Source organism: Bos indicus x Bos taurus, chromosome 29 (genome assembly GCF_003369695.1).
Source record: "Bos indicus x Bos taurus breed Angus x Brahman F1 hybrid chromosome 29, Bos_hybrid_MaternalHap_v2.0, whole genome shotgun sequence".
Lineage (NCBI taxonomy): Eukaryota > Metazoa > Chordata > Mammalia > Artiodactyla > Bovidae > Bos > Bos indicus x Bos taurus.
The window spans coordinates 11,364,755-11,376,635 of record NC_040104.1 but is presented as its reverse complement, the minus strand read 5'-3'; the positions used below and the strand labels follow the sequence as shown (position 1 = coordinate 11,376,635).

General features: G+C 46.6%; 1 protein-coding gene across 1 annotated transcript in view; it reads right to left on the bottom strand.

The window, feature by feature from the left end:
• Positions 1 to 2,599: 2,599 nt before the first annotated feature.
• VWCE (von Willebrand factor C and EGF domains) overlaps positions 2,600 to 11,881 on the bottom strand; it is a 70,661-nt gene continuing 61,379 nt past the window's right edge. Inside the window, exons 22-23 of the transcript XR_003509442.1 lie at positions 3,034 to 3,127; positions 2,600 to 2,639 (exon numbers count right to left, since the gene is read on the bottom strand). The gene's annotated coding sequence lies outside the window, so the exon portion shown is untranslated. The remainder of the gene's footprint in view (positions 2,640 to 3,033; positions 3,128 to 11,881) is intronic.

The following is an 11,881-nucleotide window of genomic DNA, read 5'->3' as shown; positions in this document are numbered from 1 at the left end:
GACCATCTCACAGATGCAGAAAACAGCAGAGGTGTAGGTGGGAGACCACAGGAGTAAAGAGCTTCCTCTTCAGGGAGATGGGAAATGGCTGGCATGGGACAAGGGGACGGGCACTGCCTTCTGGCTTGTCCCCCCAACCCTGAAACACACCCGTAAACCCTGCAGTTACCATCTGTGTGCAGATCGGCCATATGTCCACGGGCACTTGTGCCTGGCTCCTTTGAGGTGATGCGGGATTATGACTGGCTTGAGGGGAATGAAAGCAGACTGGCTACCAAAGCTGATAAATGGGGAAGAGGTGAGTGTAAAACTGGTGGTTCTTTTTTTTAACAGTAAATCTCATGAAGTGAGCTAAATGAAGACTCAAGTGAACAGTCACTCCAACTCATTTTCCAGGTGGTCTTCATGGAACCATAAGCAACAATTCTGTCAATGAGAAACCACCAACAAAAGTTAGAATAATAACTCAGGTTAATTACAGATGCTAAATCTTACTGACCCCCAGGGAGTCCCTGCAAGGCATAACCCCCATTGTACAGATGAAAAGAAGTCTTCTCCAATCTTCTGGCTCCAGCACTGGTGACAGGCACATAGCAGGCCCTCAGGTAATGCATGTTGAGTAAATGAATGGGTGAATTAGTAGATACTTCTCAGGGACACATTGCATCATCCATGTCAGAACACATGCATGGTCTCAGCACGGCTACTGCATAGTATCAACTGGAGAAGGTCAGGCTTTGCTCCCCTAGATCAGCCTAAGACCAGGGCTGGAGCTGGAGTCTGTTAATGAGCCTCCTGATCTTAAGGTTCTGTATTTGCAGCCTGCGCCACCAACTTGAGGATGAATTCTGATCTTCAAAGCAACTATCTTCCCCCAACCTCCACTTTTATCCTTTACAAATTGTAGACCATAGATTATTAGACTTTGGTGAAAGAAAAGGTCAAAAAAAAAAAACCACAAACAACAAGAAAAAGATAGGTCATGAACACTTCTACTAAGAGTGTAAATTTGTTCAATCTTTTTGGAGACGATTTGTCCTAAATATACCTGTGGCCTTTTGTCCAAGAAATTTTGCTTCTAACATTTATGTAAAGCCATTGGGCTTCCCCTGTGGCTCAGCTGATAAAGAATCCGCCTTCTATGTGGGAGACATGAGTTTGATCCCTGGGCTGGGAAGATCCCCTGGAGAAGAGAAAAACCACTCCAGTACTCTGGCCTGGAGAATTCCGTGGACTGTATAGTCCAAGGGATTGCAAGAGTCGGACACGACTGAGCGACTTTCACTTCTATGATCAGAAGCACCCACAAACATAAAGGAGCAAGAAAGAATTCCTCTGAGTCTCTTACAAAAGGGAAACACTGGGATATTCCAAGGTCCATTCAACATAGAGTGTCCACAGCATAGACAGGCCATCATGCAACCAACTGCCTGAAAATAGTATTCAATGTTAAGAGAAATTCTTCCAGTAGGACACTGAGAGAAAAGAACAGAATACAAAACAGCATGATCCCAGGCTTGCAGAGCACGTGGAAGACAGTGCAGCATCCTCGCCAGGCATGTATATCCTGCGGCTTTTCTGCCTGGGCTCAAATCCCACCTCTGAGACCTACTAGTTGTGACCTTAATAAATTCATCCCTGGAAATCAGTTTCCTATTCTGTATATTTGGGGGTAGGGATTGTTCCTTCTTCACTAATCATCAGGAAACCCAAGTCAAATGACCATGAGGTACTATCTCACATCTATGAGGATGGTCATTATCAAACCTCGAAAGGTAGCACAATGAGGATGTGGAACCCTGTACACCAACGGTGGGCATGTGAAATGGTGCAACTGCTGCAAAACAGAATTGAGGTTTTTCCAAAAGGAAATTTTTTGTAAATCAGTATTTGATCCAGCAATGCCACGCTTGGGTATTTATTCCAAAAAAAAAAATTATAATCATGATCTCAAAGGACATTTGTCCTCCCGTGTACACTGCAGTGCTTCCCACAATAGCCGAGATGCAGAAACAGCCTGGATCCATCAACAGTTGGATGAATAAAGAAAACGTGGTAGAGACAAACAATAGATATTATTCAGCCTTTTTAAAAGGAGGAAATCCTGCCATTTTCAACAAGTTAAATGAACCTGGAGGATGTTATGGGAAGTGAGAGAAGCCAGTCACAGAAGGATGAACACAGTATGATTCCACCCATATAAGTTTTCTAAAATAGTCAAATTCATAGCAGCAGAGAGTCAAATGGTGGTTGTCAGGGGTTAAGGAGAGGAGGAAATGAGGAGCTGCTATTCAAATGGTATGAAGTTTCAGCTACACAACATAAGTAAGTTGAGATAGAGATATACATAAGTATACATAAGTATACATAAGTAGAGATCTGATATACAGCCTAATGCCTATCATTACCAATACTGTATTGTGCACTTACCTTTCTGTTAAGGCAAAGGATCTCATGTTAAATGTTTGTTATTGTTGCTAAGTCATTAAGTCGTGTCCAATTCTGTGACCCCATGAACTGCAGCACGCCAGACTTCCCTGTCCTTCACTATCTCCCGGAGTTTACTCAAACTCATGTCCTTTGATTCAGTGATGCCATCCAATCATTTCATTCTCTGTCGCTCCCTTCTTCTCCTATTGCTACAATAAATAAAGAAACAAATACCTTTTAAAAAATGAAAAGTCTTATGTATACATACAGCTGATTCGTGTTGTTGTACAGCAGAAACTAACACAACATTATGTTATGTTAGTAACGTAACATAATTGTTAGTAAAGCAATGATACTCCAATTAAAACAATTAAAAATGAATAGTCCTTTCTAACTGAAGGGAAGGGAGCAGAGGCTGACTGCTAATTTGTACATTGCTTCTTTCTGGAGTGTTGAAATGTTCTAAATTTAAGCCATGATGATGGCTACATAACTCCATGAATATATGAAAAATCACTAAGCTGTACACTGTGAATGATAGAATTTATGACATTTGAAATACATCTCAATCAGATAGTTATATACATACATATATATACTCACATATATATATAAACAGGAAAGAATAATCCTCAAACTTGTAGAGCTATAGTGAGGATGAAGTTAATTAATCTACGGAAAGCCTTTAGAACAGCGCCTGAAACACAGTAGAATGAGCTGTTACTATATTTCACTGTTAACACTAGACAAAGACCGAACGTGTATAACAATGATTTATATCAAGGTGGTAGCAATTCGGAAAATGTTTCCCCTTATGCTTTTCTTAGTTCCTTCAGGAATGGCATTTATGATCAGAAGAAAGTTAAGCATTATTCTATAAAATACAGAGCCTTCCGACAAAGAGGGGACCGTTTCTTTGCTGGAGTTGGCTGCTGGAGCCTATTGCTGCTGCTGCTACTGCTGCTGCTAAGTCGCTTCAGTCGTGTCCGACTCTGTGCGACCCCACAGACGGCAGCCCACCAGGCTCCCCCGTCCCTGGGATTCTCCAGGCAAGAACACTGGAGTGGGTTGCCATTTCCTTCTCCAATGCATGAAAGTGAAAAGTGAAAGTGAAGTCGTTCAGTCGATATTGAGTCCCATAGAAAAAGCCATCCTGCAACAGATGGTGAAGGACTGACATCTAGTGGCCATGGTGGATATTGCAAGCACGTTTCACCCGCTCTGACCTCTCTGCTGGGAAACCTGCCGGTTGATTTCATCTACTTGGAAGAGCTATTTAGCAATATGAAGTCATTCCCATCAGCTCTCCCACTTTTAGACCTGATAATCACACTTTGACAAATGGATTCCAAGTATATATATTTATCTATAAATGATTTATTAACTATAAATATTGTCCCAAGGATTTGATATATACTAGTAAAAAGTTCATGGCACCCCATTCCAGTTCTCTTCCCTGTAAAATCCCATGGACAGAGGACCCTGGTGAGCCACAGTCCATGGGGTCGCTAAGAGTCGTACACGACTGAGTGACTTCGCTTTCACACTTCACTTTTCACTTTTATGCACTGGAGAAGGAAATGGCAACCCACTCCAGTGTTCTTGCCTGGAGAATCCCAGGGACGGGGGAGCCTGGTGGGCTGCCGTCTATGGGGTTGCACAGAGTCGGACACAATTGAAGCGACTTAGCAGCAGCAGTAAAATGTTAGAAACCACCTTAGATTCTAACATCAAGGAAATTATCACCAGGAAGGAATCAGCTCCTAGCTCTCTAGGTGGTGAGTGTGGACTATGCCCGAATAAAGAAATGTACAGCCTGAATCTCAGGTCACAGACACACTCACTCTCCCTTCTTCACCTCCTTCAAATCAACAGAGAAATGACCCCTCCTCTATTTAAAATGCTAACCCTCCCTGCCCTCTCCCTTGCTTTCACTTTCCTCCAGCATCACCACTTCACACACTGTATCATTTCTCTAGCTTTAATTATCTGTCTCCTTCCCTGGAGACACAAGGACAGTGATTTGGGTTTGTCTTGATCCTTGATGAATCTCCAGTGCTTCCACTAGAACCTAGGACATCGTAGATGTTCAGTAAATATTTTGGTTATGAGTATTAGTGAAATTAAGGCTAAGAGAACACTGTGTCATAGGTTCATGCTGAGTACAACCCTGTGAAATTGAGAGGTATGAATGCTGCTGCTTCCCTGGTGGCTCAAACAGTAAAGAATCTGCGTGCAATGCCAGAGACTCGGGTTCAGTCCCCGGGTTGGGAAGATCCCCTGGAGAAGGGAATGGCTACCCACTTCAGTATTCTTGCCTGGAGAATCCCATGGACAGAGGAGGCTGGTGGGCTACAGTCCATGTGGTCACAAGAGTCAGACATGACTGAGCACCAAGCACATACATGAACATAGCCAACTGTACCAGTCTGTTTGGGCCAATAGCAGATGCCACAGACTGAGTGCCTTATACAACAGGCATTTACTTTCTCACGATTCTGGAGACTGGAAGCCTGAGATTAGGGTATCTGCAAGGTTGCTTCCGCTCCTCGATGTATAGATGGCCGTCTTCTGTGTTTTCAAGGGGTGTTTCCTCTGAGCATGTCTGTATCCTAATCTCCTCTTCTTATGACACGTCAGATTAGATTAGGGCCCACACTGGTGACCTCATTTAATCTTAATCATCTCTACTTCCAAATACAGTCATTTGGAAGTACTGGGGGTAGGACTTCAATATACGGATTGTTAGTGGGGAGGAGGAGGAGAGAGACACACAATTCAGCCCATAACACCATAAACACAAAAGCAACCTTGAGACATGTCAAAAGAATACAGGAGTCAGCATAAAGAACTCCAGTGGGCCAGACGTGGGACAATTTCAGCATGAAAATTCTGATAATAATGGATTATCACTGACTGAGTGAAGTCAGAACCTATGAGTTCACACTGATCAATAAACACAAATATAAACAAACAAGATGAAAGGAAATCTCTTCCTTACCAAAGAACAACATCTATTTCTTCAGTATTTATTTATTTATGGCTGCACTGGGTCTTTGTTGCTGCTCAAGGGCTTTTCTCTGGTTGTGGCAAGCGGGTTACTTTTCCTTGCGGTGCACAGGCTTCTAATTGTGGCCGCTTCTCTTATCTTGGAGCACAGGCTCTGGGAGCCCAGGTTTCAGTAATTGTGGTTCACGGGCTCCAAAGCGTGGGCTCAGTAGTTACAGTGCAATGGCCTAGTTACTTTGCAGCATGTGAAATCTTCCCAGACCAGGGATCGAACCCGTGTCCCCTGCATTGGCAAGCGGATTCTTATCCACTGTACCACCAGGAAGTCCAATAATTTTTAAAATGTAAAAGAAACAACAGGGTTAGAAAATCACAACTCTATAACCATCATTTCAGTCACTGATTCAGGCAGAAATCAGTGGTTGCTTAAACTTTGGGTGGAGAGTGGATGGACCACAGGTTACTTATACAGTTGCAAAGTATCTCCCTGCCAAATATGTCCATGATCACAACCCAGTAACTACAGTGGAGAAGCTTGGTGGGAGACACCACCTTCACTAAATAATCAAGGTTAATGTCACCAATAAAGGGACGAATCAACAATTATGTGCCTCCCGATATGACGCCCTGAGAAGGACACAGCATTGTTTCTATAACATTCCTGCTAAAAAACAAGTAACCTGGGACGTCCCTGATGGTCCAGGGGTCAAGACTCCACTCTCCAATGCAGGGGACACAGGTTCCATCCCTGGCCAGGGAACTGAGATCCCACACGCCATGCAGCGTGGACAAAAAAAATAGAAACATAATCTGAATTGAACCGTAAGAAAACATCAAACAAACCCAAACTGAACGATGTTCTGCAAAAGTGGCCTACACTTTCCGAAACTCTTATCATCAGGAACAAAAAAGGCAGGCTTAAGAGCCATTCAGACTGAAGGGGAGTCAAGTGACCAGACAACCCAAGACAATACATGACCCTGGGTGAAATCCTGCAGAAGAAAAACCACTAAAAGGGACAGTTTTAGGACAACTGATGAAAACTGAATACGTGCCATGGATTAGCCAATAGGGCTTCCCAGGTGTCTCAGTGGTGAAGAATCCGCCTGCCAATGCAGAAGACAGAGGTTCAAGCCCTGGGTCGGGAAGATCCCCTGGCTATAGTCCAGGGGTTTGCAAAGAGTCAGACATGACTGAGAGACTGAGCATGCGTGGACTGTATAGCACTGAAACTATATTCAATATCCTGTGATAAACCATTATGAAAAAAGAAAATATATATATGCATAAATAAATCACTTTACTTTACTGTAATTACAGCAGAAATTAATGCAATTAGTTGCATTGTAAACCAACTACAGGAAATCAGTCCTGAATATTCATTGGAAGTACTGATGCTGAAACTAAAGCTCCAATCCTTTGGCCACCTGATGCGAAGAACTGACTCACTGGAAAAGACCCTGATGCTGGGAAAGGTTGAAGGCAGGAGGAGAAGGGGATGACAGAGGATGAGATGGTTGGATGGCATCATTGACTCAGTGGACATGAGTCTGAGCAAGCTCCAGGAGTTGGTGATGGACAGGGAAGCCTGGCGTGCTGCAGTCCATGAGGTCACAGAGTCGTACACGACTGAGCGACTGAACTGAAACCAACTATTCTTCAATAAAAAATAAGAAAAGAATTATCTTTTTTAGGAAAAGGAAGTTATGAGTGATTTCATCTCTCACACTGTTGTTCCAGAACTTCCCTGGTGGTCGAAAAAGACCTGGACGTGATTTGGTGACTAACGGCAACATCGTTGTTCCAGAACTTCGGCCACAAACCAGATCACGTTTCTCTCCGTCCCACGACAGAAGTGAGAAGAGAACAGCTCTCCATTTTTCTGCTGCCAACTGTGGACCTATTTCACTATCAGTGACCCAACAGATTGGATGTTAATGCTCCTTTTTATAAATGAGGGCAGGAAGGCTCACAGAAAGGTCACTCAAGGTCACTAACATGGAGGCAGGGGCAGAAGCAGGGTCTGACGTGTGTTCATAGGCTCCGTCTCTGCGTACTGTGTTCTCCAGGCTCTGGGCCAGGCGGAGCCGGGCGCTGCGGTGAAAGCCGGGGAAGACCCTGCTCCCGTCCTAGGCTCACAGCCCACTGCTGGTGGTCAGGCCCCATGAGCTTGATGCCGGGGGACGAGAGAGTCACAGGACAACAGAGGGGATGGTGCTAAAACCTAAGGGAGATGGGAGCTCCCAGGGGCCCTTTTTTTCCTCCATCTCCAGATTCTTTCTCGGGGATCTGCCCTGCTCAGAGCCCAGGAGACTGCCCACAGGCCCCTAGGGTGGGTCTAGAAGCCCTAGCGGAGATCGGAAGGTGGGGAGGGGGCCGACACTCCCTGTGCTCCTGGCCGCTGCATCCCTCTGCCTTCAGAGCCCCAGGTTTTGGTTGCTGCCCCCTCCCTGCCCCCCACCACCACCACTGGCTCCTGTGCCCCTCCACATCCCTCTTTGGGGTCACCCTGCCCGCCCCTCTGTACACAGCCCCTCCCTGAGTCTCTTTGGTGAAACCTCTGGGTGGTCACCTGTTTTCTGCAAGGACTCTGACCCCTACGCCCGTTGAGGAGAGAGAAGCACATTCAAAAGGAACAGCATGTGCCAAGGCCCAGAGGCAGAGAAGGCTGGCCTGCTGGGAGAACTCAGACAGCCCGGGCTGACCTGCCGGAAGATTGGAAGGCAAGCTGTTTCAGCCCAAGTCCCAGCTCTCAGCCTTGGACTGGAAACTGTACACCTCCTTCCCTCCATCCACTGCTGCCCATATGACCCATCTCTAGGGGTCTGCCTGCAGCCTTCCCTGGACCATCCATGGCGTCTGCAGCCTGGGGCAGAGAGGCCAGAGGAGACAGGCCTAGGGCTCCACTCCCCATAACATGGGTCCGCCTCCTGCTGAGAATGATAACGTGAGCGGCTGGTGCTGCCTGTACACCAGCAGCGTGATTTCAGAGCCTCCAGCTGGCCTTAGAACCCTCCTCTCCCTAACCCAGCCATCCAAAGCTCATTCCACAGGGTCAGCTCGGGTGTCTACTGCTCAACCCTTAGTCCAACGGGTGCCAAGTGCAGATCCCTATGAAAATGTAATTTCTCCCGGGGGGTTTTAACTTCCAATCCAAATATTATTAAGACAGCTTGAATGCCTCCTCGTCCATGGCAACCTCCTAGAGGCACTCTGGAAGTGGGCTCCTTTTTCTAAATGACCCATGGCATCTCTTTTCAGTATCCTGCTCTAGTTAACTAGGACTGTCATTTTCTGTCTTAGGCACGTGTGTGTAAGTTGCTCAGTTGTGTGCGACTCTTTGCGACCCCATAGACTGTAGTCCACCAGGCTCCTCTGTCCATAGTTATTCTCCAGGCAAGAATACTGGAGTGGGTTGCTATTTCCTTCTCCAGGGGATCTTCCTGACCCAGGGATAGAACCCAGGTCTCCTGCACTGCAGGCGGATTCTTTACCATCTGAGCCACCAGGGAAGCCCTTTCTGTCTTATAGGGATTTTAAATTGGGTCGTATCCCTCCCATTCGGATGTGAACCTGTTAAAAGCAAAATTCACAGCCAATTCATCTCTGTTGAGCTTACTACCTGGCATGTAGAATGAATGAATGAAGAGATGAATAAGGCAAAGGAAGTGATGGGTGCTCGGGAACGCAGCCACGGTGGGTGGTGCGAGGCAGGCAGCAGGGCGTGAGAAGATGGTAAAGCCTTCCACTTAGATTGCAGCCTCATTCCTCACCTCCGCCAAGGCACAAAGTTGCCTGAAGCTGCTGCTGCCACAGGCTCTTTGGGCCAGGAGGGCTGGGTGTCCTGGCTGCCTTAGGAATGGCTTTGTCCATCTGGAGCAGGAGGGTAATAAATACCCTCCAGTCACACCCCAGCTCACTCCACTGTAACCAAACGTGATAAAGATACCAGTCAGAAGCCAGGACCCAGGTCATCGAAACAAAGAACAGGGCCTACATCGAATAAGATTGGATCAGAAAAGGCATAGAGGGTTGGGTCCAGAGCTGTGCTCACCAGGGAGTGATGTGGAGTTAGAGATAAGGAGAACAAAGGAGATGGGGGCCGCTGGGGTGGGACCCATTATCAGCAGAAGCACCCTTGACCTCTGTCCTCAAGTGGGGCTCACGCAGGCCACCATCTCCAGTAGGTTTGCTCTGCAGCCCAGGGAAGGACCAGCTCAGAGGAGGCACCATTAGGAGGAGAGGGGGGCTGCAAGGGCAGTGGGGGCCTTCTGAGAGCCCCTTTGTCCCTGCTGTGGGACTTCAAGCCAATTCCTTGTTATGCTCCAGTTCTCAGGAATTTTCCATACCCTGGTTAATATCTCCATCCCCCGCCAGCCCCCTCCCAGGTTCCAAACATTTCCTTTTCTGCTTCCAGTTAACTCTTGCTTGGCCCAGTTTCGAATTTCTGCCTCCCGCAAGCCCTTCTCTTACATTTTACCCAAAAGCAAGTATCAGAACGCTTTCCGAAAGCTGGCCAGACTGGTCGCAGGAGGCTAGGGTTGAGGTTCCTGGCTACGCCTGTCCCTTCCTGGGACTCTACATGGCTACATTTCTGCCCCCAGGAACCACTGCCTAATCAGTGCATTCCAAGTGTCCTCGGGAGCTTGGACTACAGTGCCATGCCCTTCCTATTCAAAGGACCATACCATGGGGGCTATCAGGGGCCAAGATGTTTCTCACTCCCCATGGCCCTTGCCCCTGTCCTCAAGGGAAAAGTCATTCATTCATTCATTCACTTAATCTGTGAAAGTGAAATTGTTAGTTGCTCAGTCGAATCCAGCTCTTTGCGACCCCATGGACTGTAGCCCACCAGGCTCCTCTGTCCATGGGATTCTCTAGCCAAGAATACTGGAGAGGATAGCCATTCCCTTCTCCAGGGGATCTTCCTGACCACACTTTCTTTACTGTCTGAGCCATCAGGTAGGTAACTTAATCTGTATGGAATATCTATTCTGCACCAGCTGTCAGATGGCATCTCAGCTTCTTCTTACATACTTCCCATGGAGCAGAGCTCATTACCTGTAGGTTACCTTATCCACAGTAAATAACTCAATTTGCTCAAGGCTGGACCCCAGGGAAGGGCTTTGGGAGCTCTGAAACTAGGGGTGCTGAGTTTCAGAGCTCTAGCTGTGTGTGTGTGTGTGTGTGTGTGTGTGTGTGTGTGTGTCTTCCTGGGAAGGGGGCCCTGAGTTTTCACCACATTCTAAAAGGCAGTGAATGCTTACAGGTATGGACTCAGGAACCAGACAGCCTGGGTTTGAAACCCACCTTAGCCTTATGTAAACTGTGCAACCCTTCAACAACTTGGGAACATCTCTGCACCCCATCAGTAGAATAGGAGTACCTACTGGATAAGATTGTCAAAATGAGACTTCTTCATTATATAACACATGTGCCTTTATACATGTTAGCCATTGTCACGCTCATGGGTACTTGTGCCTTACTGCCACTGGCTCTCATCTGCCTCCTTGTCCTGGTGACTTATCTAGGTGGAAGGGGTTTTGTACCACCTGCCCCGGGGATGTGGATTGTACTGAGGAAAGCATTCTCTCTTCCACGTGCCACTTGCCAGCCCTCAGAGGTCTGGAAACCAAACCCAACTTGACATTCACTTTCCTTAATGGATAGGGAGGTGCCAGAGCCAGAATGAATGGACTAGCTGCTCTTCTATTTTTTGATTGTGAAGCATAACAAACATGTAAAAATATGCTTAAAGCATAAGTACACAGTTTAACACATAAAATTAAACACACTTAGGCCAAGAAATGGAACAAGCCAGTCTCCCGAAGCCTCTCATGTGTCTCCATCGAAAAAAACTTTCACCCTCATTTCTCCCAAGAATCTCTCAGACCCAGAAGGGCAGGCACAGTCAGAGTCATGATGCTGACTCCTCTGAGCAGATGAGTAGAACAGAGGAGTCAGGGATGCCAGCTCTGCCTCTCACTGCTTTGCACTCTAGGCCAACTGATGCACCTCTCTGAGCCTCAGTTCACCAGCCACAAATCTGTAAAACAGTCCCGTTTAGTCCTGTATCTATCTCACCAAGAGAGACTGTGGGTACCTGGCCTGATGCATGTAAGTGATTGACACCTACAAGCAATTACTATTGTTAGCTTGGGTGGGGACAGCTATAGGGTAGATTTCTAGAAGGGCTCTCACCTCTTTTCCCCAACTCAAAAACTGCAGATGAGATAGATATATAGGAGGTAAGGGTTCGAAGAGCATAATCTATTTCAGGGGGGTTTCAAACTGTGTTCCTTTGATCCCCAAGGGTTCCATAGAGCTGTCTTGTGGGACTGGTGGGTTTTCATCCCCTCTGCTGCCTGAACAGCCCAGCTTCCCTCATTTTTCTATAATGGCATCACATGCGTGTCATGTTTAATGCAAAGATATTTTGCAC